General features: G+C 34.1%; 1 long non-coding RNA gene across 1 annotated transcript; it reads right to left on the bottom strand.

The window, feature by feature from the left end:
• Positions 1-2,580: 2,580 nt before the first annotated feature.
• Positions 2,581-24,869, bottom strand: LOC111089294. The gene is made up of 3 exons (XR_002613574.1): positions 24,858-24,869; positions 18,936-18,937; positions 2,581-2,671 (listed from the first exon to the last, which is right to left on the bottom strand). It is a non-coding gene; the product is annotated as an uncharacterized LOC111089294 (long non-coding RNA).
• Between the last annotated feature and the right edge of the window lie 222 nt (positions 24,870-25,091).

Raw genomic sequence — 25,091 nt, 5'->3', positions numbered from 1 at the left:
ACTGAATTAAACTCTCTGTTAATATTGTTAACAGATGTTACATTTATGTTAAGTAGAGGATAGTAATCTTCTTGTATCATAATAATCGTTTTTGTAGATGAAGCCAAATAATCTCATGAAAACATTTTATTTACTGTAATAAGATAAAATACAGTAACTTTGTCTTATACAATTAAATACCTCTGGAGTAAATGACATAATACTATTATATTGCATATCAAAATACCACCTGGTATTGATGATGTATAATTGACGTAAATATTAGGTCAATACCCTATGCACGTGTTGAAGGCCATGGGTGTTTACTTCTGGCTCCAGAAAAATGTATAATTGAAGGTCAATAGTACGCACAATGGATAATTGAAGGTCATAATTTTAAATTTTCGATGTTGTGATTGGGCACGTGTCGAATTAGGTAAAGGTCATGTTTGTTTATTTCCGGCTCCCAGGTGACGTCTTAACTACTAACCTGCTAGGAATAACCCAATGAACACGTCCAGATTGGTTAGACTGATAAGAGATAAAATAGTAGAAAATTCCAATATTAATTAGCTTGATTAGAGACATCTGTTATTCTAGTGTAAATTTAGATTTTTATCAAAATTTTATAACTTTTCGTCTCATAGCACACTTCATTGTATTATAGAATAGGTTTAAGTGTTTTCACTATAAAGATATTTTACTATTTCTATAACCAATGTTGTTTAGCGTTTGTTGAAAGTGATAAAGTCATAAGGTTAAGAAATTATTTAGATTAAGATATTCACATATTCCCTTGTTTTATTCTGCATTTGTTATGAGTTTCATAATAGTGTGATTTGAAATAAAACGAACCATCTATTCCATCCTTTTACTCACACAATGATCCCATATTTCTTTCGACGTACTCTTGTCCAGGGATACTGATGAGAAACTGGAATAACTCACTAACAAGTTATTAAAATAATGACAAGGTAGTTTTCTCATTTATTTTTGATATTTTAAAAATCTTTTTGCCGAAATAATTCACAAAAGTGAATTAGTAACATCAATGCTGCATATTCATTAAATTTCTATGTAAATATAGGATCACTATGTGAGTAAAAGACATCTGAAAATATCTTATTGTAATATAAATTGTACTAATATGAAGCCTAGTATTATTATTTTGGTTTCAGAGTTTCATATAAAGTGTATTTGGATACTTTTCCTAGTAGAAAAGAGGGCACAACCTGCATGTTTCCTTACTAGGAATGTGAAATGACATAATAAAAACATTTTCACTTGGTCCAGTGTCCAAGGTTTATTTATTGCTCCATATTCTTGAAATTCCTATAAATATATATATAAAGATCACTATGAGTAAAAAGGCATTTCAGCACACCACATATATATATATATATAATTAAGAACTAATTTATTTACATTATAACTCCAGTACTTTACAATATACATGTAAAATATAAATTAATTTCATTTAAAACAATTTATATAGCGATCCTCAACTACGCAAATTAAATGAATACCAAATATCTTAATAAAATAAGCTTAATACAACAATATTAATTGCATACTGCCACATTTCAATAAAGTGGTTGTATAAACCAGATGTATAAACTATCATAAAGAAAAAATTGCAAGTGAGAAACTACTGTACTAATAATAGCAAATGATTTAAATGATGCATTCCCGGAGCTATAGCCCATATACTGTTTGAGGCCAGATGTGGGTATGATAGTGACAACTTACTACTAATTAATACACAGTTATACTATTATCCCCTAATATAGTTTATAAAATAATCATTCAACCTCCACCCATACTAAAAAGTATACAAGCATTGTAAAATACGAGGATGCCAACAATCACCTAGAAAAAGTGATATGCTAGGAATTTTAGGTGTTCTATTACATTTAATTTAAACAAATGAACATTTGATGGTCAACAAAAGGTTTTGAATTTTTAACACATACACACACACACGTGTGTGGATATACATTTTATTATAGAAAACGTATTATAGTATGGGAATAAATTGCTGGTGCTCTAGTTATCTACTGTCCTTTGGACCACTTGAATCTTCACATGGAAGAAGTAAAGCTGCATGATTTAATACAGTACCATGCAAAAGTATTCACCCAATGCGAAGTTTCCATATTTTGTTGCCATTTGATCTTGCAATCACAAAACTTTGAAATGGGACTTTACATTTAGAATCTATACAATCTACTCCACACTGAGAAAGCTAAAAAACGTCGATATTATGGAAGTAAGTTAGATTTTCAAAGAAAGTTATAGTATTCCCAATTACATAAGTATTCAAACCCTTTGCTATGGCAACCCTAAATCAGTCCAGGTGCAAAATATTAGCTTGAAAGATCACAAAATTAGTATAATGGACTCTGTCTCTCTGTGTGTAATCAAAGTGGTTTAACTTGACTGCAGAGTAAAAGCATTTGTCCAAACCACAATCCACATAGTGATACGACAAACCAACCATGAAGACGAAGATGTTCTCGAAATAAGTTAGGGATAAAGTGATAGAGAAGTACAGATCAGGAGAAGATTAGAAGAAAAATTCAATAACACTGATTTTCCCTTTGAGTATGGTGAAGTCCATCATTAAGAAGTGGAATGTGCTTCATACCAAACAGTCACTATCCAGATCAGACCGTCTTTCCAAACTAAGCAGCTGGGCAAGAACTAAACTGTTAAGGCAACAGTTCCATGTCTGAGATGGGAGTCAATGTTCATGTATTAAGAACATCCTGGTCCCTACATAAAGCTAGCATTTATGGGCAAGTGGGAAGAAGGAAGCCATTACTGAAAAAGAATCATCTGAACTCTCGTATGCAGTTTGCAACAAAGCATGTAAATGATACTGTAGATATGTGGCAGAAGGTTTTGTGATCTGACGAGACAAATATTAAGGATTTTGGTCTAAATTCAAAGCATTACATTTGGCGCAAACCCAACACAGCTAGTCACCCAGTCAACACCAGTTCAAGTGTCAAGCATGGTGGTGGAAGTATAATGTTATGGGGATGCTTCTCATCAGCAGCGACTGAAAAGCTTGTCAGGATTGAGGGGAAGATAGATGGTGCAAATTACGGACGAATCCTAGAGGAAAAACCTGCTTGAGTCATCAAGTACAAGGCCAAAGCCACATTGCAGTGGTTTCAAAGGAAGAAAGTGAATATCCTGGAGTAGCATGCTGTTTCATACATAAAGGGTTTTAGAGAAACCTGGGGTCCTGAAGAGCTCAAAGACGAAATTACAGTGACAAGTCACCATATTACTGCTATTTGGAACAGGGTACAAATGTTCATCAAAACATAGAAATATAGAAATGTTTAGGCATCAACATCAATATGTGCCTCTGATGCCACAAGTCTCAACCTGGTGTTAGCGAAGTTGATGCAGATAATATGGGCGAGTTGAAACCGATTTATCCCAAGATATTCGAGATTGTTGCTAAGGGAGACTTGAACCCTTTTTCTAAACATTTCAGGCATATCACTCAGAGACAAATGGTCCTATGTCTAATGTTGTCTTGGCAGACCAGCTCTTGGTTTGATCAAGCTTGTTAGCAAGGAGGAACTTAACGAATAGTACACAGTTGTGGTTGAGTTACACTGACATACTGACCAAATGTAGAATCAAGCTATCCATTAAACCGAGTTCAAGACTCAAAGGAGAGGTGTCACATAGTATTACACCACTTAAGCAGGTGACTTTTCTCATCTCCATGCAAGGTCATATCCCTCTATGGCATAACTATATTTGTGAAAATATGTACATAGATGCGACAAAAGATAGACTACCACACAAAATGACATTATCTTACCTAGGTGTTACAGATATTGTCACATTAACAGAAACAGTATCTTTAGTGAACAGGTTTGAAAAAAGTATTTTGACACATTGTACGAGACAACGAATCCCTGAGCAACTACCTCAGCAGCTATTCCTTTGTGAGATTATCTTCTTGAAGTAACTAAATCATGGAAAACTTATGTCCAGCCAAGAACTACCTAGCCACAAATACATCCTGGTATCTCAACTCAACTGCACTGAATACCAGTCAATGGGTTTCACAGGACCTCTTATTACGATTGTGCTGCATCAAATGCAACCACTTCCTTCTCCCAGATGGTGAATGTGATGTCTACTTTTTTATGACTGCCACCAATTTATCTTTGGAAAAGTAATGTATCCCACACTGGATGTAATTACAGGTCAGAAGGTGCAGTAATGAGATTTAATAAAAAGGTTTGGTGGTCAAACCAATTTATTGTGAGCGAAACCACAGCCAAGGGAACGTGCTTGGAAAAATTTAGTTGTGAGATTCATACAAGTGCCACGAAAACTCTAATCAAATCACCCTTGTGTCATATCAAGCAGTTATAGTAAATCTGCCTCGTATGCCATTTGCTACAGACTTCATTTAGGCAGAAGGTAATCAGTAGATGTCAGTGAAGAGGCACATCTCTAGCTACATAAAAAAAAATTACTCAAAAGACAAAATTGTCCCTGCTCTTGGAAAAGGACTTCCCGTAGAAATATCCATATGAATGTGCAACACATGTACTGCATTTATGTGAAAAAAAGACATTCAATATCCACCATATTGGACCCAACAGTCTGATTGCTGAAAAATTCATAAGCCATGCCTCAGGTCACTTGAAAAGTATGACTTTACATGGAATAGCTGCTTGAAGTATTAAGTGATTGAATGGGCATGCCAATGGAAAAAACTTGTGTACACGTGATCTAAAATGGATTATGAGCTTATAAAATCCAGAAGGGATGATCGCTCACTGAATGATAATGCTGCAAGAGGATAATTGACTGGACCTGCAAAATGGAAATACTAACACACTGTTTCTCCAAATAGTAAAACTAGTCTGTTGATTGAATGGTCTTCCCCTGAAAACCATCATAGAGTAAAAGCCAATAAAGCAGCTGTAATGTTGAAAAGTACAGGAGAAAATATTTCTCCTGGTTGAAGGACAATACAAATGATGCTTCAGAAATTCTGGGAAAAGCAACTGAAGGCCAAAGATTCAGCCTGGTTTCTAGTTGTTAGTCGGCAAGATGAAGCACAACTTTTAAACATCAAGGGACATAACACCACAAATATAGCTTATTTCACTTTAATGAGCAGAATAAATTGTAAATTTGCTATAAATCACTGAGATATGATTCTCATCATACATATATTTAGTGTTCCCCAAACCCTCATGCAAAAAATAGTTAAAACTTTGAACAATATAAAGACAGGAGGCCACTAGAGTGTTAAACATACTCACTTGATAATGTGTAAAAGTAGTTTTACTAACTGTATTTATGCCAAGACTTCTAGTGATGATTGAACTACTTTACTGTATGCAGCCCAGAGAAAAACCTACCCAAAACTGGGAAAAATCAGGCAAAGACAATTTGTTTTCCAATTCAGAGAAACCAGTTACTGGGTATGTTATATTTAAGTTATCTGAACCAAAAACAGTATGGTTGAAAAAAATAATCATACAAGAAAGCGGCCAAATGGCAAGTAACGCATACTTGGGCTATCGTTAATAAAACTGACAAACCTGATTACAAAATAATCTAAACCAATTATACAGTTTACTTTTTTTTAGCAAGCAATGTTAAACTAAATTGCCTTGGCCGCATCTTGAAATCAATTCTTTTAGTTGCTGTTTATATAACAAATAACTATTTTCTTGGCCAAGCTTTTTTTTACAGTCAAGCTTTTTTTTTGGTTTAGATATCATATTATTTTGTAAGATACTACAATTTATCTCATATTGTACGTCAAATAGATATTATTTACGTCTAATACTTTTTATATGAGGCTGAGAGTAATAGTACTGAAGTGATCCAAGCCTTTTTCTCTCGGGATTGGTTTTGTACTTTCGCCTCTTACTGCTATTCCGTACTACACTACGATTAGCCCACTTGGAAGATGTTTGAACAGGATGGCTTAAAGTATATTCATGTGTTAGTGTTTGTTTGATTGCATCATTCTGACAAGGATACACGTATCTAAGCTACACTTAGCTTGGCAACTGGATGTCCAATTGCCGCTTTATCCTGTGCATTCAAAACTGGATATCCAGTTGATGTAATACAGACTGAATATTCACATATTGTGTCAAATGGACCAGCATCTTTATCTCTGCCAGCTGGACATTCAGAAGGCGTGTTAAAGATAATATCAGTTGTAAAATTGGAAGTTACATTTACATTACTACTTTTATTTTCGAACAACATACCTACGTGAGTATACTGATTTTTAATATGCGTATTGCTTTCACAATTAGGAAAACTGTATAAAGACCTGGGCTAGGGTTACTCTCAATGGCACCATCAGTAAAACACTCGTTGCTGTAATATTTCATGTACTTCGCTATGTGGGTGACATACAATGATGACCAGGCAGCCATATCATGCTTACAAGTATCAACGTTTAATTAAGAAAATTAAAGCTTTCAATAGCAGCCCGCCATTGCTCAGTAGAAATCATCACCCCAAGATCTGACAGCTACAAATAGATGCTTTTCTTTAAATACCTGTATAGCTAACTATTCACATATACCTTTGTTATACCTGCAATCAACGAAAACATTCTTGCTAATGTTAGCACAAGGCACACACAACAGGTTAATACCAAACTTCAATAATGAGTAACAGTCAAAACTTGGACAACTCTGATCAAAGTTTTCCAGTCAGCCAGAACCACTTAGAAAGCTTATATATTAGTAGATATATGTGAATAAACTGTGGACAGTAAACACACACCTCTCACTTAGTGAATGATACTAGAATATAAGAAAGTCCTATGATTATATGGTTAGCATGAACTACAGTGCACAAGAGTATTTAGGATTTTGTGTATGAAAAGTCATCCTATGAATTAAACTTACTAGCAAATCTATTAATTTGGACAAAGAAGTAATGGCTGCCAACGACTAATTAAAACTCGCAAGTCTCGCGTGTTTACACAGGGACCCAGTCAAAATTATACCCATTTGGCACAACGATTTAAAATTTTACAAGCACTTTACAAGGAAACTTACTCGTCAGAATTACACGAAATTTTGCACAAAAACAAAAGTAATCGTATTGGTTATCCCTGTAAAGATGAACAGAATTTTAAATGTAGATTTTGTTTTAGATAAAACTAGCCCTGTAGGCCACAAAATGTTTGTTTCGAGCCACAGACATTGTTGCTAGAACATGAAGGAAGTAGTAATATTAATTTCAAAGCAATTTATATCTATTTCGAATATAAATATCAATTTGGGTGAGGTACTTAGGACTATCTTCAAAATATATATAGTAACGATCTAATTCACGTAATAATTCGTTTTGTGCCTATTTTCCGCGAAATAATTTAGCGAGCTACATAGGAGTCTATCAGATAATGTTTCCAGATTTGCAATTTTGTGAATGATTTTTTATTATGTAGATCTTGATCCTTTGTATACTGTTGTAAGTAAAAAATTATGTATTGTTTGTAATTTATTCTTAATGTGTTTGATGCCACGTTTACCCATGCGGGACATGCATGTTCAATAACAGGACGTACGTATGTTTTGTATATTCTGATTATGTTGTCGACTGATGTTCCAGTGTTTCTACCCAGTGGCGGACCTACATTTTTAGGGCCCTGAACTGTTATGGGGGCCTCTTCGCAACCAACAACGAGGTCTGGGTAACCACTGTCATCTTCTTCAATGGATTTGTTCAATGATAGACCACCACAATTTTTTTTTAAATTTAACCACGACATCTCAGATTTCGATTAAAATTGCAGTATTGGATTATCTCACATGTAAAAGTCACTGGTGTGAATAAAAATCCCATAATCTTATAGTTTTCAAGTTATGGGGGATGAAAATTAGGGAAATGTTATATACATGCATGATGCATCATAGAATGATGAAATAAAACATAGAAAATACCACAGTCAATATAATATTTTATTTAATACACCTGTGAGAATAAATACTACATGGAGAACATTTTACAAAATACTCTTTTTTCTGTGTTTTCTAGCAACATATTGTACCCGTTAGACACCTGCCATAGTTCGTGCGTTGCCAAACTTTGGTTTTGATGTTATTAATGTGTTTGACCCACGTTAATTTTGAATCATAGATTAAACCTAAGAACTTAGTTGATGTCGTACTCTTGAGAAGTACTCCGTTCATATATAGTTCAGATGGGTCTTTTTTGTGTTCTGTTAATTTTGTATGATTTTTGGGTCATTTATTGTAATTCGGCATAGTTTACAGTATTCAACTTTTCTGTTTAATTGGGGTTGTAGATTCGTAGCTTCTATTGATGGAGTGGGAACATTCTTCCATAGTGCCACATCATCTGCGATCCTTTAGAGGCATGTTGTTAACATGTATGAGGAATAGAATGGGGCTAACCACCCTTCCTTAATTAAAGGACGCCTGCCTCAGGAGTAACGAGTCTGAGAAGGTTCCCTCAACATTAATTATACAATTTCTATTTTCCAAATAGTTTGTCAGACAGAGTTTCATTTCTGACATGCGTAACCTAAGACAATTGTGCCATAGTGTCCAAGGCTTTATCGATATCGAGAAAGCATAGGACAGTGCATTATTTTTTTGTTGTTGTTAAACAATCTATGATGGATTCTGTTAATCTAACTAAATGATCTATCGTTTGTCTGAATTTTATGAATCTATCTTGAATTTCTGGTAATTTAAATATTACCTACAAAAATGTTGAAAGTCTATTACTTATTATTCTCGCTAGGATTTTGCTTATACAACTGGTCAGGATGATCGGACGATAGCTATTAGGTTTATTGGCTGGCTTTCCTTCTTTATGGAACATTAAAACATTCGCTTGCTTCCAAACAAACTGTGATGTTAAAAAGTGCTGAAAGTTTTTCAAACAATCTCCGAGTATTTTTTAAGGAGGATACCTTGTATGCTATCTTTTCCTGGAGCTTTGTTCTCGGTTGCTATTATTGGTTGTATAACCTCTATTTGTGTTATTTCTTTAGTCATTTGGTACGTTGTATGCTATCTTTTCCTGGAGCTTTGTTCTCGGTTGCTATTATTGGTTGTATAACCTCTATTTGTGTTATTTCTTTAGTCATTTGGTACGTTGTATGATTGAGATGACAGCCGAGATTTTAAAATTAAACACACGCGCCATAAAAACAAATTTGGTGTGCGAAAACGAAAAAGAAGAAAACGAACAATATGTTCAGATTGGGCGAGGCTATATCTCGGCAATGGTTCCAAGGATTTGTTTCTTGTTTTTGTGTGTGCTAACTGATAATGTCTTGATGGTATACAGTTTCGAATATCTAAATCGTAGCTGTTACAATGGGTGAGTTTCAGAAGGGCCGAATTTGTACACCACCGCGTCGTCTAAAAAGGCTCCCGTGAGTCTGGATTTTGGAATCTCACCACGTCCAATCATGCTCTACCTGACATCTGTGCATCTTGACAATAGCATTGTAGTATTGTTTATATTGCAAAATGCTCCATCATAAGACTGTAGTGTTCAACTCATGCCGTTCTTCCATGCAGGCTTTCTATAATCAATCTAGTGTAAAAGAACAATGGTTTCCCTGTGCGAGTTTCAACAGTCCGATCACACAGGAACCCATACATGATGCTTCTGATGACTTGACTAGTATGTCTTTATATGGAATAGCTGATTGGAGCATGCAGTGGTTACATGGGCATGCCATGGAAGTAACTTGTGTACACGTGAGCTGTGACGTTTTCCAGATAGAGATCCTTCGTAATTAGGTTGTGTACTGACCCTTGTGTTGGTTGATTCTCTTCTATTGCAAGACGCTGCATTTTAGCATAAAATTTTCTGCCATTCCTTCTGTAATCTGTAGTTTTTTTACCTTTACGGTGATCAACGCAGTTGAGAATAGATCATATTAAAAAAAAGAATATAACGTACGGACAACAATAGACTATTTGGTTTTTGAAAACAGTCTTTGCACATCTACTCTTGAAAAACATAAACTCACTCTTTGTTTTTGAGGAAATGCCAACCTCCTCAACTCATTTAATATGCCAATCATCCTGTTTGAAATGTAAAGCTGTTATATTTACCTGGAGCCTCAACTATTCCAAATATAAAGTTGTCTAATTTTACCCTATTTTATTCAGAACAATAAAAAAGAAATTAGAGGCATTTATCTTATCAATTCAGTGGATAATCCATAAACGTCTCTTACGCCACTGTTTTCCATGAAAAAAATATGTTAAAGGTTTTTACTTATCCATATAAGAGAACCTATATAAATTGCCAAAATCATCCTGGTAGCTCTCCATATTCTTTAACGATACATGTATATTTTAAATCTGTATATTCACATGAAGGGTGAGGTCGTGTTTTTTTTTTTTTCCAAAAATATAGAACTTAAAGATTTTATTTTCATAATCAATCTACAAAGCCTATAAATCGTCATTGCCAAGCGTTAGGTGAATAATAATGTAAGCTAAATTGTATCTTAATATGACTTAATTTGTTTTATGCCTGTGTAATTTAGTAGGTAAAACATCTTTATGAAGTTCGTGTAACGGAGATGATCGTGTGTGAACTAATGGCGACGTCTATGCCCAAAGAATTTAATTTTAATATACAATTGTTTTAAAACATACTTTTTTGTCTAAAAACATCCCTGAGATCTTCAAGTATGTATGAAAGGTTATAAAATGTTTTCGTTAAAATATTTGAGTATTTGTCTGAAATATACATGAATAATTAAGTGACAGATATAAAAATGACACAAAATTTACATTCCTATATTGGCGATGTTATTACCAAATTTATCGACATATTAAACACCTAGGATGTCAATTTTCCCTAATCACTTCTATATTTTAAATGATATTAGAGTTATTAGTATTAACAAGCTGTGCAATTACCAATACTCATATATATCAACAGTAATAATAAACATAATCTAAGATAGAACTGAAAGCTTTTTATGTTATGGAATACCGTTAAGTTCGAAACAGTTCTTGCATACATTAATAATATATACTTTAATAAGGTATTTACAGAAAATGTACTTGGTTATATTTTTATGTGTGGTAAAGTGTTCTGTAAATGTTTATTATATTAATACAATCATATCCGTTAGATATGTTTTTTTCACTTTGTCCTTAATATCGTACAAGTCTAAGCAAAATGTTCAAATTTTATAAAGATAAGTAGAAATCAATATATACGTAACCTAGCTAGTTACTTTAGTAATATAAAGGTTTTAATGCTACAAAAAGTATTGAAACAAGAAAGTCAATACTACAAAAACTAAGTAACCTAAAATTTAATTTTTTTATCCCTACTTTGGAAAATCACTGTAATTTTGTCAGTTTGAGCCAAAGTAGGGATTTTGTTTTTTAATTTCAAGTAATGTTATACAAACAGCGACTAAAATAACTGATATCAGAATCCGGCCAAAACAATCAATATTATTGGATACATTGCTTGAAAACAAAGTAGACTCGGTTTTAAATTATTTTATCGCGTATGTGAATTTTATTAACAATAGCACAAGTATGGGTTACTTGTCATTTGGCCGCTTTTTGATCAACACTATCATACTCAAAACAAATAAATTTTGGCATGGTCGCGCTTTTTTTCTTTTTCTTTTACAGCCAAGCCGATTTTGGTTAAGCTATCATATCTTTTTTGTGAAAAACTACAATTTATCTCATACTGTGCATCAAACATAATTCATTATTAACCCTCTACCAAACATTTCTTAAATAATGCCAGCAAACAGGAAACAGGCACAATACTTTTCAACCATCTGTTAGTTGACAAATTACAAATAAAATGTCATACTGTGTTGTAGTACAACCCAAGAAACAATGCAAACAAATAGAAGCGTATAATCAATAAAAAAACAAATTATTTTTTTCTCCAGTATAATTAGTTCATCACAAATGCACTAAAAACATTGCAAAAATAGCACCAAGAAGACAGAGAAGACCACGTAAATGATTACACTGCATACATAGTACACTACACTTTCATCATGCATATAATCTGGTAACCACATTAAAGTGGACACCTGTATGATATACGTACATTGACTTGCAATGTACATTTTCTAGTATAGTCCTGTCAATTCCACGAGGGAAGCCTGCAATCCAATATTCTACACGCTTGTAAAAGTACACTACTGTATTAAAAAGATGAGCTAATAAGGACATCTCAAAATCAATGACCCATGTCCCATCAACAGCTATCTGACTCAATATTACTCAACACTGTCGTAGCTACTTTTGTATCGATTTAAGTAGTTTTGGCCACCATCAGCCCAATGCCACTTACTAATTCAAGTATGTTGAGAATGTGAGCAACTATTCCACTTCTAACTTCCAAATGCTGTCATTCAGAGCCACTTAGTATATAAGACATAGTTAGAAAAAGGCAATTTCCATCACCTGTAATTCACTTTAAAGATAGAGCATCTGGTAGAGTTAGAATGACGTCTGATCCACCTGATACAAACCTCAGGCCTAGTAAACTACAAGCTTCTCTCTGACATTCCTCATTAACAAGATAATACCTGTAATCAGGCCATTCAGTTATTGGCCCAGTGGGCATATCAACAGCATTTATTTCACAGTCTTTGTAAGTAGTTCTAGTGCATTTAGCTAGTTTAGATTTACCCTTATGCTTTATATCTAAGGAGTATTTTGCTTTAAAAGTAGCAGCACCAGATACTGTTCGTGGTTTCTTTATAGTTGGAACAGATTTAACATATGGTTCAACTAGTTTTCGTTTTCATGGGTGCCTTCTTTTCCACATTTAACTGATTCAGCAAATTGCCTTTTTCAAAGTTGCTACTAACCCTTTTTAAAGCATCATTGGTTACTGGAAATTCAATATCACACAATTTAGCACACTGTGCAGGTACTGGTAATGAGTCCTCGCCAATGCTAGGAGTGCTTTTGTAAAAAAACAAGTATAAATTTTTTGCCCCTTTGGGCCAGTATGCAGTTGTTATAGTTAGATAATTACAGCGAATCAATTTTACATTCACTGAAATGACCCTTAAATAACCAACATCAGCCTTCTTGCTTTGTCTGTAGTGCATACTTGATTTCAATTTAAGCAGAGTATCACCTACCTTAATTGAATGAACTACTTGGCACAGTGTTGATACTAGTCTTTTGCCTTACCCTACCACTACCAGTTATACTTTTCCAATAATCAAGTTTAAATGCAATTAAGCACTACCAAGCCGGGTGCGCACCTTAAGTGGTTTATTACAATTTTTACATAATTACTATTTTGCACTGTCCACAATGGTTTATCAAAGAAGACAGGCTAGTATAATGGTGCACCAGTGTTTGAAGAAAATGTACAGAATCTTGTTAGTAGTGTGCAATAAATGGATGACCAATATCATTATAAATACTAAAAACATCTAAAGAACAACATTTTTATAGTTCTTGGTCAATGGTTTAAAATTTATTCATTTGAGTCTTTAATATGTTTGTTATGCACAGCTTTGCTTCATAGAATTAATTGCAGTATGCTATTACCATAGTTTAAAAATTCATCACTATTGGCAAAACACTTTTTTTTGGTAAAAAAGTTAACCATTCTGCTGCATCATTACCAGATTGCTGCTGAATTACCAACACTGATTTTCTTACATACCAATGTTTCTCAGAAACAGCTTGGATCTCTTCTTGTAAGGACATTAACGATGGGTTGAAATTTCTGACGGAGATAAACATATTCCTTTACAGCAGAATCCAATGTTTTTATAGAACAAAGATCTATGTTTATCAAGCGAATACCAGACATACTAGTGACTCTAGGCATTGCGACATAGCTTTGGCCAAAGGTAAAAATTGTATTGCTAATGTCAGTAACAACATTATGTAACGTTAATTCTTGCAACTTGTGTACTCGCAATTAAAAACTTATCCAACACTTGGAATTTACTATTTACTTTTTCCAATTCGTGTTCATAACCATCACTAAACAGAACTCATAATACCTATTGCTCCATTTACGAGTCCAAGAGTCACTTCAATGTTTCTCATAAGCATAACCTTGTAGCCAATATTTATTACTATGTCTTTTTCCAAGCCAGCTGTGAGAGTACTGTCGTCACTTTAGTTAGAAAACTTATTGGAGTCAGGATAATCCACTATATCTATAGCCAGCAACCGAATTTCTTCTCTGTTATAATTTTTAAGCATTTCTTTGTTTATCTTTTCTCATATGTGCCTGGTGGGTAACAGATACATCTTGTCAGTTAAAAGGTCAGAAAGTGTTTTTACCACTTCTTCCATTCTTCCATGTACATTGCCATCATTGAAACACAACTTACACTCTTCTACCATCCTGAGATAATCAGTAGTAACATGACCAAGACGAATTATGGATAGCATAAAAACAAAGCCTTGCTCTACTTTCTGTCACATGTTTATCGACAACTCATCATAGGAAAACAAATTTCTCCACATGTTTACAGTGCCTACACATCTGGTGTTCTTTTTAGTAGCTTCTTGTGAGAGAAAAAGTTTACAATTACATCCTGCCAAACTGCATTTTTGCAACTAGGTATGCTGCGCAACAATACAGATAGCACTCTATTCTCTGAAATTGATAGGTTCTTCAGACTTGGGTAATCTTTTACGGTATGTTGCAAGTGCAAAGGGAGATGAAATGTTGAACTCTGCACCTTATTGACTATTTAGCTTGAAAGTTATCATTTTCCAGCTACTGTCCTCAATTTGATTACAACCTGGAAGGTGTTTGCCCAATGAATCAATAATTTCCATATTGATTCAGTGGAGCAATCTCTTAAGGAACCGAGTCAAACTTTATACCATATAACATGCAGCATGATTGATATGTTCCTGCATAGAATTTTTCAATACAGTACCTACAGAAGTATTCCGTGGGAACCCATCATCAGGAGCAGGATGTTATTCTGTATACTCCAGCAGCCATTCCCAAGCATCACAAGTGATCAGTCGAGTGCAGTGATCAAGTTGTACACATTCATGTTTGTAACAGAGTTTATTACATGGCATGCAATGATACTCAGCATGCTCTCAACACTTCTTGTGGTATGATGTAAAAGCTGTTTTGAAGGTTTCAATAATTTTACTTTCATCAAAGCTTCACACGGTACAACATAATGTTTTTTACTTATCTTCTGTTCTTTTGCAATTTCCTGCAATGCACATATGTCACTTCTGTGTAGTGCATGGCCAATGCCACAAATTGTTTAATCGGTCCTTCTGACACTGTATAATATATTGATTATCTTCCTAATGTTAGGATAAGTAGTTACAAGACAATGTAAAAATACCAATTTAGAGTCACCAGCATTTGAATTAAGGTGGCATTGCCTGTTGTGCCCTAGTACGTGTGGATCATGCATATCCAACTTTATACAATCATCCATCTGCTGAACGTATCGCCTGGATTCTAGTGGAGAACAATGACCAATGTTTATGAACATGGTGCAGATATCCTCAGTTACTTCAGGCATAGAAATTTTACACAATCCAGAGCACATTCACGTAACAGCTCCACTCTCACAAGCACCCTTGTTGTATAAAGGAAAGTTAATGTGAAGAACATTTCTATTTAAATAAGATATTTCTGGTAAATTCGACCCGGTATTAGAAGTGTGTAAGCTTTGCCACACAGACTTTTGTGTATCTCACTGTTAGAAATTGCTTCAGAGGCCTTGCACAATGAAACCAATACCACACTCCCTAAATGTTTAGAATTGTTGATGACTTCATGCCGGTAAGTCTCTCGATATTGCAATGAATGATCTTACCAAATGCTGTGCTGCAAGATGCTTACCTTCAAAAGTTTATAACTTAGCTACATACCTTGTTGTGTATGAAAGTAAAGTATTTTGCATCCTGTTGTATTTCTTGCAAATTGAATTTACAAATAATCTCGTGATTTGACACTTGTCTAGCACTAATTATCACTAATTTTATATATGTGTCTCTTTTGTAATAGTGTTTGTAATAGGCTTGTAATATATTCTTTCTTCTGACTTCACTGTTTTTCATAATAGGCTTTAGCTCTTAAAATATTAGGATCAGGGTTGGTAGCATAAGCATATCGTTTGTGAATCCTTACAATCGGGTCTTCATGATAGACTCGCTTCTTCCTAGCATGTACAGTTTCAGGATTAGTATCATACCCATCTTTAGCATATCATTTCTCAGGTGATGGATTAGTATGATAGTTATTCTTTGCTCAATGCTTTACAGGGGATGGATAACTGCAATAGCTACCCAATGTAAGATGCTTTACCAGAGATGGATTGCTATATTACCTATTCAATGCACGAAGCTTTACCAGAGATGGATTACTGTAAGATCTTGCTTGTACAAGATTTAGCATCGAGCTTGAATTACTTTTATAACATTTACATTTATTACTTTTTATATGAGGCTGAAAGTAATAGCACTGAAATGATCTAAGCCTTTTGTCTCGGGGGTTTGCTTTAGACTTTTGCCTCCTGCCACTGTTCGCTATTGTACTATGATAAGCCCACTTGGAAAATTTGGTTGTATTATTCTTATAAGGATACACATCTAAGCTACACTTAATTGTGGCAACTGGATGTTCATCTGCCGAATTATCCTGTGCATTAACAACTGGATGTCCACTTGAGGTATTACAGCCTGGGGATTCACATACTGTATCAACTAGACTTTCGGTATTACAACCAGCGTCCTTCTCTGCCAGTTGGACCTTCAGAAGACATTTTAAAACTAATATATGTTGTAAAATTGGCAGGTACATTTACGTTAGTCGCGGGTTCGAGTCCCCATCCCATCAAACATGCTCGTCCTTTCAGCCGTGGGGGCGCTATAATGTGACGGCCAATCCCACAATTCGTTGGTAAAAGAGTAGCCCAAGAGTTATCGGTTGGTGGTGATGACTAGCTGTCTTCTCTCTAGTCTTTCATTGCTAATTTAGGAACGGCTAGCGCAGATAGCCCTCGTGTAGCTTTGCGCGAAATTCAAAACAAACAAAGTGCTCTATTTCAAATGGACAAAACTTAACAAAGTGTGAGTAATGCAACAACAATGTAACAAGGGTTATTACCTAGAATTCAGTAACAGTTCAAACAAAATAATAATGTCAGAGAGGGAGGAAGAGGTCTACGCTGAACCTGACCCTCCCTGGTCCAAAACATGGTCCGAATCCCGATGAAGATTCTGTTTCGACCTCAGCGGGATATATAGAATAAATTGTGTGTGAAATTTCAGGTGTATTAAAATAAAATCATCAATGTGTTGAAAAGTATATATATGTGTAATTGATTAGTAGGTCATTTAGTTTGTTTGTAATTAAGCACAAAGCTGCACAATGGGCTATCTGTGCTCTGCCAACCACGGGTATCGAAACCCGGATTCTAGCGTTGTAAGTACGGAGACAGACCACAGTGCCATTGGGGCAGGTCAGTTAGACATACATAGTGTATATACATGCTTTCATAGCAAAACACAATTTTTTTACATTACTTGAATAGTTCATTTCCATCGGTAAACGAACCGTGATTGTTAAACACAATTAAGTTAAACATGTAAAAATAAAACAAGTTTTTAGAATTCTCCTAGCTGAAGTGGTGATTTGAAGCTAAATTTGTGTCATCTTAAAATTGATCAAACAATGTATTTATATAAAAAGCCAAAAACAACAAAACAACAATAAAACTGCGTCAAGCAGTTTCTCATTGATTACAAGACGCTGCACTTTGTTACCCACGGCTGAGGTGGAAGTCTTTTTTTTTTAGATGGTGCAGGTTCTCCAAGTTAATATATATTCCTTTGTATTCCAATGTTATTAAGTACAAGAGATAGCCCTGCCTGGTACAATCAAATAAAAGTTCAGAAAAAAGGGAGTACGAGCACGTAGCTTATTTAAACACTGCAAACAAAACAACATTATCAATTACCCAGAATCCTTTCTGCTAACCTTTTCGTTATTCTTTCAGCCAGAGGATCTAAGATTTTATTTCATAAGATATCAAGTGGATTTATAAGTTTTAATATATTGATAGTGAATCTAAATTTGATAGGGATTTTAAGTAATTTAGGAATGACATATAGATAAGTTCAAGAAGTTTTGATAAGGATTGCTACTTTCAATCTTATAGTGCTTCTAAGTAAGTTATTTACAATTAAATCATACTTATTGCTCTAAGCGGTAAGTTGAGGGATTATAACTCTGAAAACCGGGTTTCGATACCCGCGGTTAACAGAGCACAGGTAGCTTTTCTTTTGGTACATCACTTAAGTATTTACCTGTTTTGTACTTACAAAAAATATGATGAATCCTTAAAAATACTTCAAAACCTTCTAAGTTTGTGTTATAATGAGAATTAATGGGTAAAACGAAAAAATTAATTTTATTATGACTACTTTTAATCAAGCACATAAGATGAAGAAGTTATATAGTTAAAAGAATACCTTGATGAAACGGTCAATCATACTTTTGTTTGTCAGTTATACAATTAAATTATATAGTTTCCAAATTACATCACTACAGAGCAACCACTGTATCAAAACGATTTTCTCAGACGACCGAGTAGCTTTACGGTGACGTTATAGCGTAGTTTCCATTGAAAATGACACAGTGGCTTTCTGTGAGCAATGGAGTGTATGAGGACAATGGTTTCCCAGCGCACGTTTCAAGAGTCCGATCGCATAAACATTCATAGGCACTGCTTCCAGCTACTTGATCGGTATGTATTATGTGAAATATCTGCTTGAAGTATGCGACGTTTGAACAGATACGTCGTAGAAACAACATGTGTACACGTGACTTGTGTCGCTTTTTCAAACGTGTTCTGCTACTGAATTTTGTGTTCGTGGTTTCTCACTGATTACAAGACGCCGCACTTTGTTTCCCACGGCTGAGGTGGAAGTCTTTTTTTGGATGGTGCAGGTTCAATAAGTTAATGTATATTCCTTTGTATTCCAATGTTATTAAGTACAAGGGATAGCCCTGCCTTATCTGAACACACCTTTATACCCTGAGGGTATGAATATTTTGCGTCGGAAAAGGCTATTACAAAAGCGGAGGCATCACATTACCTACGAAACACCACACAACTTCAAAACGTACTTCTGGTACATTTTATTGTAGTGTGATATCAGGTGTAGTTTGTCACATGGCTTACTCATTTACATATTTAAATCGGTTTAAGATAATGTACTCAACCTTCTGTAGTCCGTACAAATGTACGAATGAGAACATTTTTTTTATTAAAAATACGATCTTATAATTTGGTGAAATCGATTTTATACAGTGCACTTTTAAAGGTTTAAGTATTGAAAGTAGTCTGTATTTGAAAGCCTGATGAAGGAGAAATTGTTGAAACACCACACTGAGAGTTTTAGTCTGTTTGACAAATAAAATGTCTCTACTGCTTTTTCCTTGCTACTCGATTGAATAGACGAAACACGTTTATCCATTAATTATTCAAACATCTTCGTTTCCCAAGAACTGAATGGCTATAGAATTCGTTGGTTTACCAATAACCCAGCACATGCATGTTTTTCATTTTTTCTTAAATAAAATAACTGTAAGTTAAGAAACTTGGTTAAACATCAAAGAGTGCGTGTGAGCCTATGGAAAGTGTGAAAATCGTAATCCGAAGTGCTCTCAACTACTTCAGTGAAATCGGTTAACAACATGATGTAGTGGAAGTTACTTACACGTCCAAAAAATGAATAAATAGTTTATGGTGCTAGAAACGAAGTAATAAAAACTAATGTTGGTAATTCAACGAAAGAAAATGTAATATAAAGTAATATGGCTTTCTCATTCGAGAAAAATCTTGTACGCGCACAAAACTTATAACACATATCACGAATACACATTCAGAAAGCAATGCTGCAGGCTTTTTCCAATAAACTGAGTTTCGGGACATTTATACAAAAATTTTACAACACAACTTATCGAGTTACAAAATTAAAATTTAATAGTATTTTCGTTGTGTATTTTCATTGTGTAGTTTTGTGCTTAACTACTGACAAACAAATACTAGTAATATTTTAGTTCAGGTTGATTGTATTTATTACACTGACGTAAATGTTTCCAGAAATCCAATTACTTGTAAATTTATTGTTAAAACAAATATGAAAATTAGATTCCTAGAGACTTAACGATTCTCATTGCTTTTCTATGGGCCTCCCAGTGGAAAGCGGTATGTCTGCGAACTTACAACGTTAGGAACCGGTGGTTCGATACCCGTGGTGAGCAGAGTACTGATAGCCCATTGTGTAGCTTTGTGCTTAACTTCAAACAAACAAACTCTATCTGCTTTTCTATGTGATGCCTTACAGAAATATTAAAACCAGGTCTAGATAGTTTTTTATTTTATTTTATTTTTTACATCCTGGATGAAGATTATAGTAATCTATGTTAATACGTTATCTTAAATTACATATCCTAATCCATGATAAAGATCACTGTACAAAGGATTTTGATTAATATTTCAGAACGTGTTATTATCATTTTTACCCGTAGGTTCAATGAAGAAATGCTTGATTGAAAGATATAGTTCACCTATGGAACAAGGTCAGTCACTCTTTAGGAGGGTAAGATAGGTTCTTTCATGTCCAGAGGCTCGAACAACAATAGTCAATCTCAAATCGAGTATACGTTTATCAACTAATCATGGAAGAGAGGTAAAGAAGACCAAAAGTATGAAGTGAGAAAGGAACAGTATGTGGTATTTTCCCGACTAGGGTAAGGGAAATGGGAGGGAGATGAACAGGTAATTAATATCTAAGATCCTTTTTAGTTTGATCGTTTCTGACCACCAGCATGTTATAGATTTCTGCTGGAAAATTAGGTCTCTCTAGGTGTGGTTTATAACCTTAAACGTAGGTGGTCCATGTAGTTCATTGTGTACAAAGATTATTATTCGAAGTGGAACTCGAACACGAATATAGACAGCGAAAAGTCTTAACAAGCATCAGTTTGAGAAAACCACTACATTTTTTAACTTGTCTATAATACATTTTTTGGTATTTATCAGTGATCTGCATCACGTGCACGATAAAGGAAATATGATGAAATAATTGACTTTTCAGACCAGTGTGAAACAAGGAATTTGTTTTTCATTGGTATTGTGTCTTTTATACACTTTTTAAATGTTTGCAAATCTTACAAAGTTGTATTTATTGTTATTTATAAGCACAGTAAAAAAAAACAACAAATATTTATATAATTAAATCAAATAGCATTCACAAAATTTCATTCATTCATTCATTCATTGCTTCACATAAATATCAATTTCACTGTTCTATACAATTTTACTAAAATTTCTTATAACAGTCTAAAGATATGCAAAACTTAATCAATAAAATTAAGTTAAAATATTAAACTTTACTAGTTTGTTGAACTGTGTTTGGTTCTTGTGAATCCCAAAGCTATTCAATGAGCTATCTGAGCTCTGTTCAACATGGGGATCGAAACCTGATTTTTTGCGATTAAGCTCACCGATGATCCATTGGATAGAGAGGGGGAGCTAAGGATCCCTGTAATTGTTCGTACTGAGAATTATATCATTTGATAATGTTACCAGTGTGAACATAGTGTTTAAATACAAAAAAATATTAAAATGTTTTATACGATGGTTGTTAGCTTCCTTTAGAATTTGGGTAGTATGAAATATTACTTGTTTTACTTTAATGTGGAAGAAAGATTGAATTTTTGTATATCTTAACCATTTCATACATTACCAAAATCGCAAAGATACTCACTTCTGTGAGAAAAACTAAATTTGTATTTTTGTAAAGTGATGCTATGAAAGCAACTGAGCTACAGTGTAACGGTTTAATTCGTATAGTGATGGTATGAAAGTGACTGAGCTACAATGTAATGGCTTAATTTGTAAAGTGATGGTATGAAAGTGACTGAGCTACAGTGTAATGGCTTAATTTGTAAAGTGATGGTATGAAAGTGACTGAGCTACAGTGTAATGGCTTTATATCTAAAGTGATCCTATGAACGTGACTGAGCTACAGTGTAATGGCTTTATATCTAAAGTGATCCTATGAATGTGACTGAGCTACAGTGTAATGGCTTTATATCTAAAGTGATCCTATGAAAGTGACTGAGCTACAGTGTAATGGCTTTATATCTAAAGCGATCCTATGAATGTGACTGAGCTACAGTGTAATGGCTTTATATCTAAAGTGATGCTATGAATGTGACTGAGCTACAGTGTAATGGCTTTATATCTAAAGTGATGCTATGAATGTGACTGAGCTACAGTGTAATGGCTTTATATCTAAAGTGATGCTATGAATGTGACTGAGCTACAGTGTAATGGCTTAATTTGTAAAGTGATGCTGTGAATAGATATAAAGCCATTACACTGTAGCTCAGTCACAAAGTGATGCTATGAATGTGACTGAGCTACAGTGTAATGGCTTTATATCTACAGTGATGCTATGAATGTGACTGAGCTACAATGTAATGGCTTTATATCTAAAGTGATGCTATGAATGTGACTGAGCTTCTGAAGGAAACCTAACTCGTTTCACTCGCAACAACTGGAGTTTCAAAGCGTCGAGGGTTTTTATTTTATTTTATTGAATCTCTATAACATTAGGACTCAGCAGGCCCTTAGGCACATGTGCGTTTGATATTTCAGAGTTAATTCAAGTTTTATGAAAGCGCGATAGTTTGCCAGCTGATCTTGCATCTTTTATGGAAGCCAGAGAAGTACACTTCGAGATTCGTCGTATGTAAGCCAGAGAAGTACACTTCGAGATTCGTCGTATGTAAGCCAGTGAAGTACACTTCGAGATTCGTCGTATGTTTTACAACATTAAAGTCATCTTTGCGGTAATATATATATATATATATATTTGTATCCAATTAAGTCAGTTTTATTCTAGAAACAAACTTAGTTCATAATGTATAAGCTGTTTATGTGTCACTTTATATTTATGTTGTTCTTATTATATATATACATATATATAAAGCACAAAAATCTTTGTGTTTGTCTGTTTTTCCCTTATCTAACTACTAGGTAGCTGGGCCAATTGCAACCAAACTTTGATGTTTTTCATTACATTGTCAATACATCAGTAGCATGCAAAAATTAGCTATCTTGGGCTACTTTCCAAATTTAAGTTGAAAGGCTATGGTCTGTAACGTGCTGCATTCTATAGCTCTCAGGTTTTTCTTCTCAATCATCATAAGTAAATGATTACTAGCATAATAAGGTTAAACTAATATATGCCAGCTAGGATTCTTGGAGCCAGAATTAATGTTCGTACTGTTGAAATGGTAAGCATATCAATAGCTTTTCACAAAAGGAAGTAAATGTATAGATGGCTAATATTAATCAATCAAAACGAATGCAAACAAAATATAGTAGGGATTGCATTTGCATCATCCCCACATAACAGCACAGACACACAGTCTTGTAGAATGTTAACAGACAAAAAATAGGATAAATTAAACTCAACTGTGATTGAACAGTTATATATATTGCTATATGTTAACTCTTACCTGTACTATTATGTAGGGATGATGCAAATGCCATCCCTACTATCTTATTTACGTTGTTTTAAAAGGATTGATATTTGTCATCCCTACACTTACTTCCTTGTTTGAAAAGTTTTTCTTTACTTGTTTGCTTCTTTTTTTAATGCTGTGTTTTAATACACCTAGGAAGGTTGTACTTATAACCAAGTTCTAAATACAATGAAATTCCAACTGTAATGTTTATTGTTCATCTGTTATTGGCTGGTAATTCCTGTTTCACACTGTTCTTAAGCTTTTTAAAGGAACACCAATTTTCTGTAAGAAAGCTAACTTGAAGGGGTAATGATATCATTGTTTACTCTAGAAGTTGTGTTTTCTAAATGTGTATTAGACAGGCGGTAGCACTGCCTATGTATGGATGGTTCGGATTGTTAATCGAAATTGTATTTTAAATAACATCTCAATAGGTTATCAGAGCTTTACAATACTATACAACGTTTCCTTTTATAACAATATCTGTGTGAAGATTGAGCTATAAGTTCTAGGAATGTCTAAAAGTAAATTTTCACAGCAAATGTGTTTGAATTTCTTGTTCTTTCTTCTGCTTCTTTTTTATTACATGGTAACCCAAACTAAACAGTGGTGTCAACCAGTTTCACTGAGGTGACATAGTTTGAAACGGAGTATCCTCTTTTATAAGGATTATTAATAACTTGTAGCAATTGAAACACGTTCACATCAAACATTACCATCCACTCTTCTTAATTTCATTAGACAATTTAAGTTATAAAACAATATTATTTACTTTACCTAAAACTAACTCTTTATTGTTGAAGAAAATAATACTTGCAATGTAATAAGTTAAAACTGCTCATTGTAATTGAAAAGAAAAAAGATAATTTACTGAAATCTATAAATCTCTTTAAGTATAAATCAAGAAATATTTTAAGACTGGAAATCGCAATATGATCCTTTATAATTAATGAGTACTAGGTAACAAAAACAAAATGTATTATTTAGGAAGAACTGGCAGTATTTGTAAATATACATCTGTTTAGCCAATAACTAGCTCAATAGCTTAAACCGATCTAAAGTGAAAACATCATTGTGATATGTATGTACTATCCTGATTCTGTCAAACATTGGAGTAGTAAAGGCAGTTGTGCCGGCATGGGTTTCAGCCTTAAGCTTCTCTGTGAATTAATTAAAAGCTATTTGACAGCCAATTCTTCACACTTATCGTGCCAGGTGTACATAATTTTTTGGAGGAATTGACGAAACACCCAACGATGTATCTTACGACGTAAAGCAGCGTACTCCACATGAAGTGGTAGTACATGTGCTTAACTTTTACTAAGGAAAGTAATTTCCATTGTGTATCCTGTTTTCATTATTGTAATTCGTCATTTATTGTACCAAATCTTTCGCTACTCTGGTATATAAATAAATAAATTTATAATTGAAATCCCAGTAAGAAATGGTGCTTTGTAGAATGCATCAAAGTTTGAAATCCCAGTAAGAAATGGTGCTTTGTAGAATGCATCAATGTTTGAAAT

This window comes from Limulus polyphemus, unplaced genomic scaffold (assembly GCF_000517525.1).
Source record: "Limulus polyphemus unplaced genomic scaffold, Limulus_polyphemus-2.1.2 Scaffold5815, whole genome shotgun sequence".
NCBI lineage: Eukaryota > Metazoa > Arthropoda > Merostomata > Xiphosura > Limulidae > Limulus > Limulus polyphemus.
This window is presented reverse-complemented; position numbering and strand designations above follow the sequence as displayed.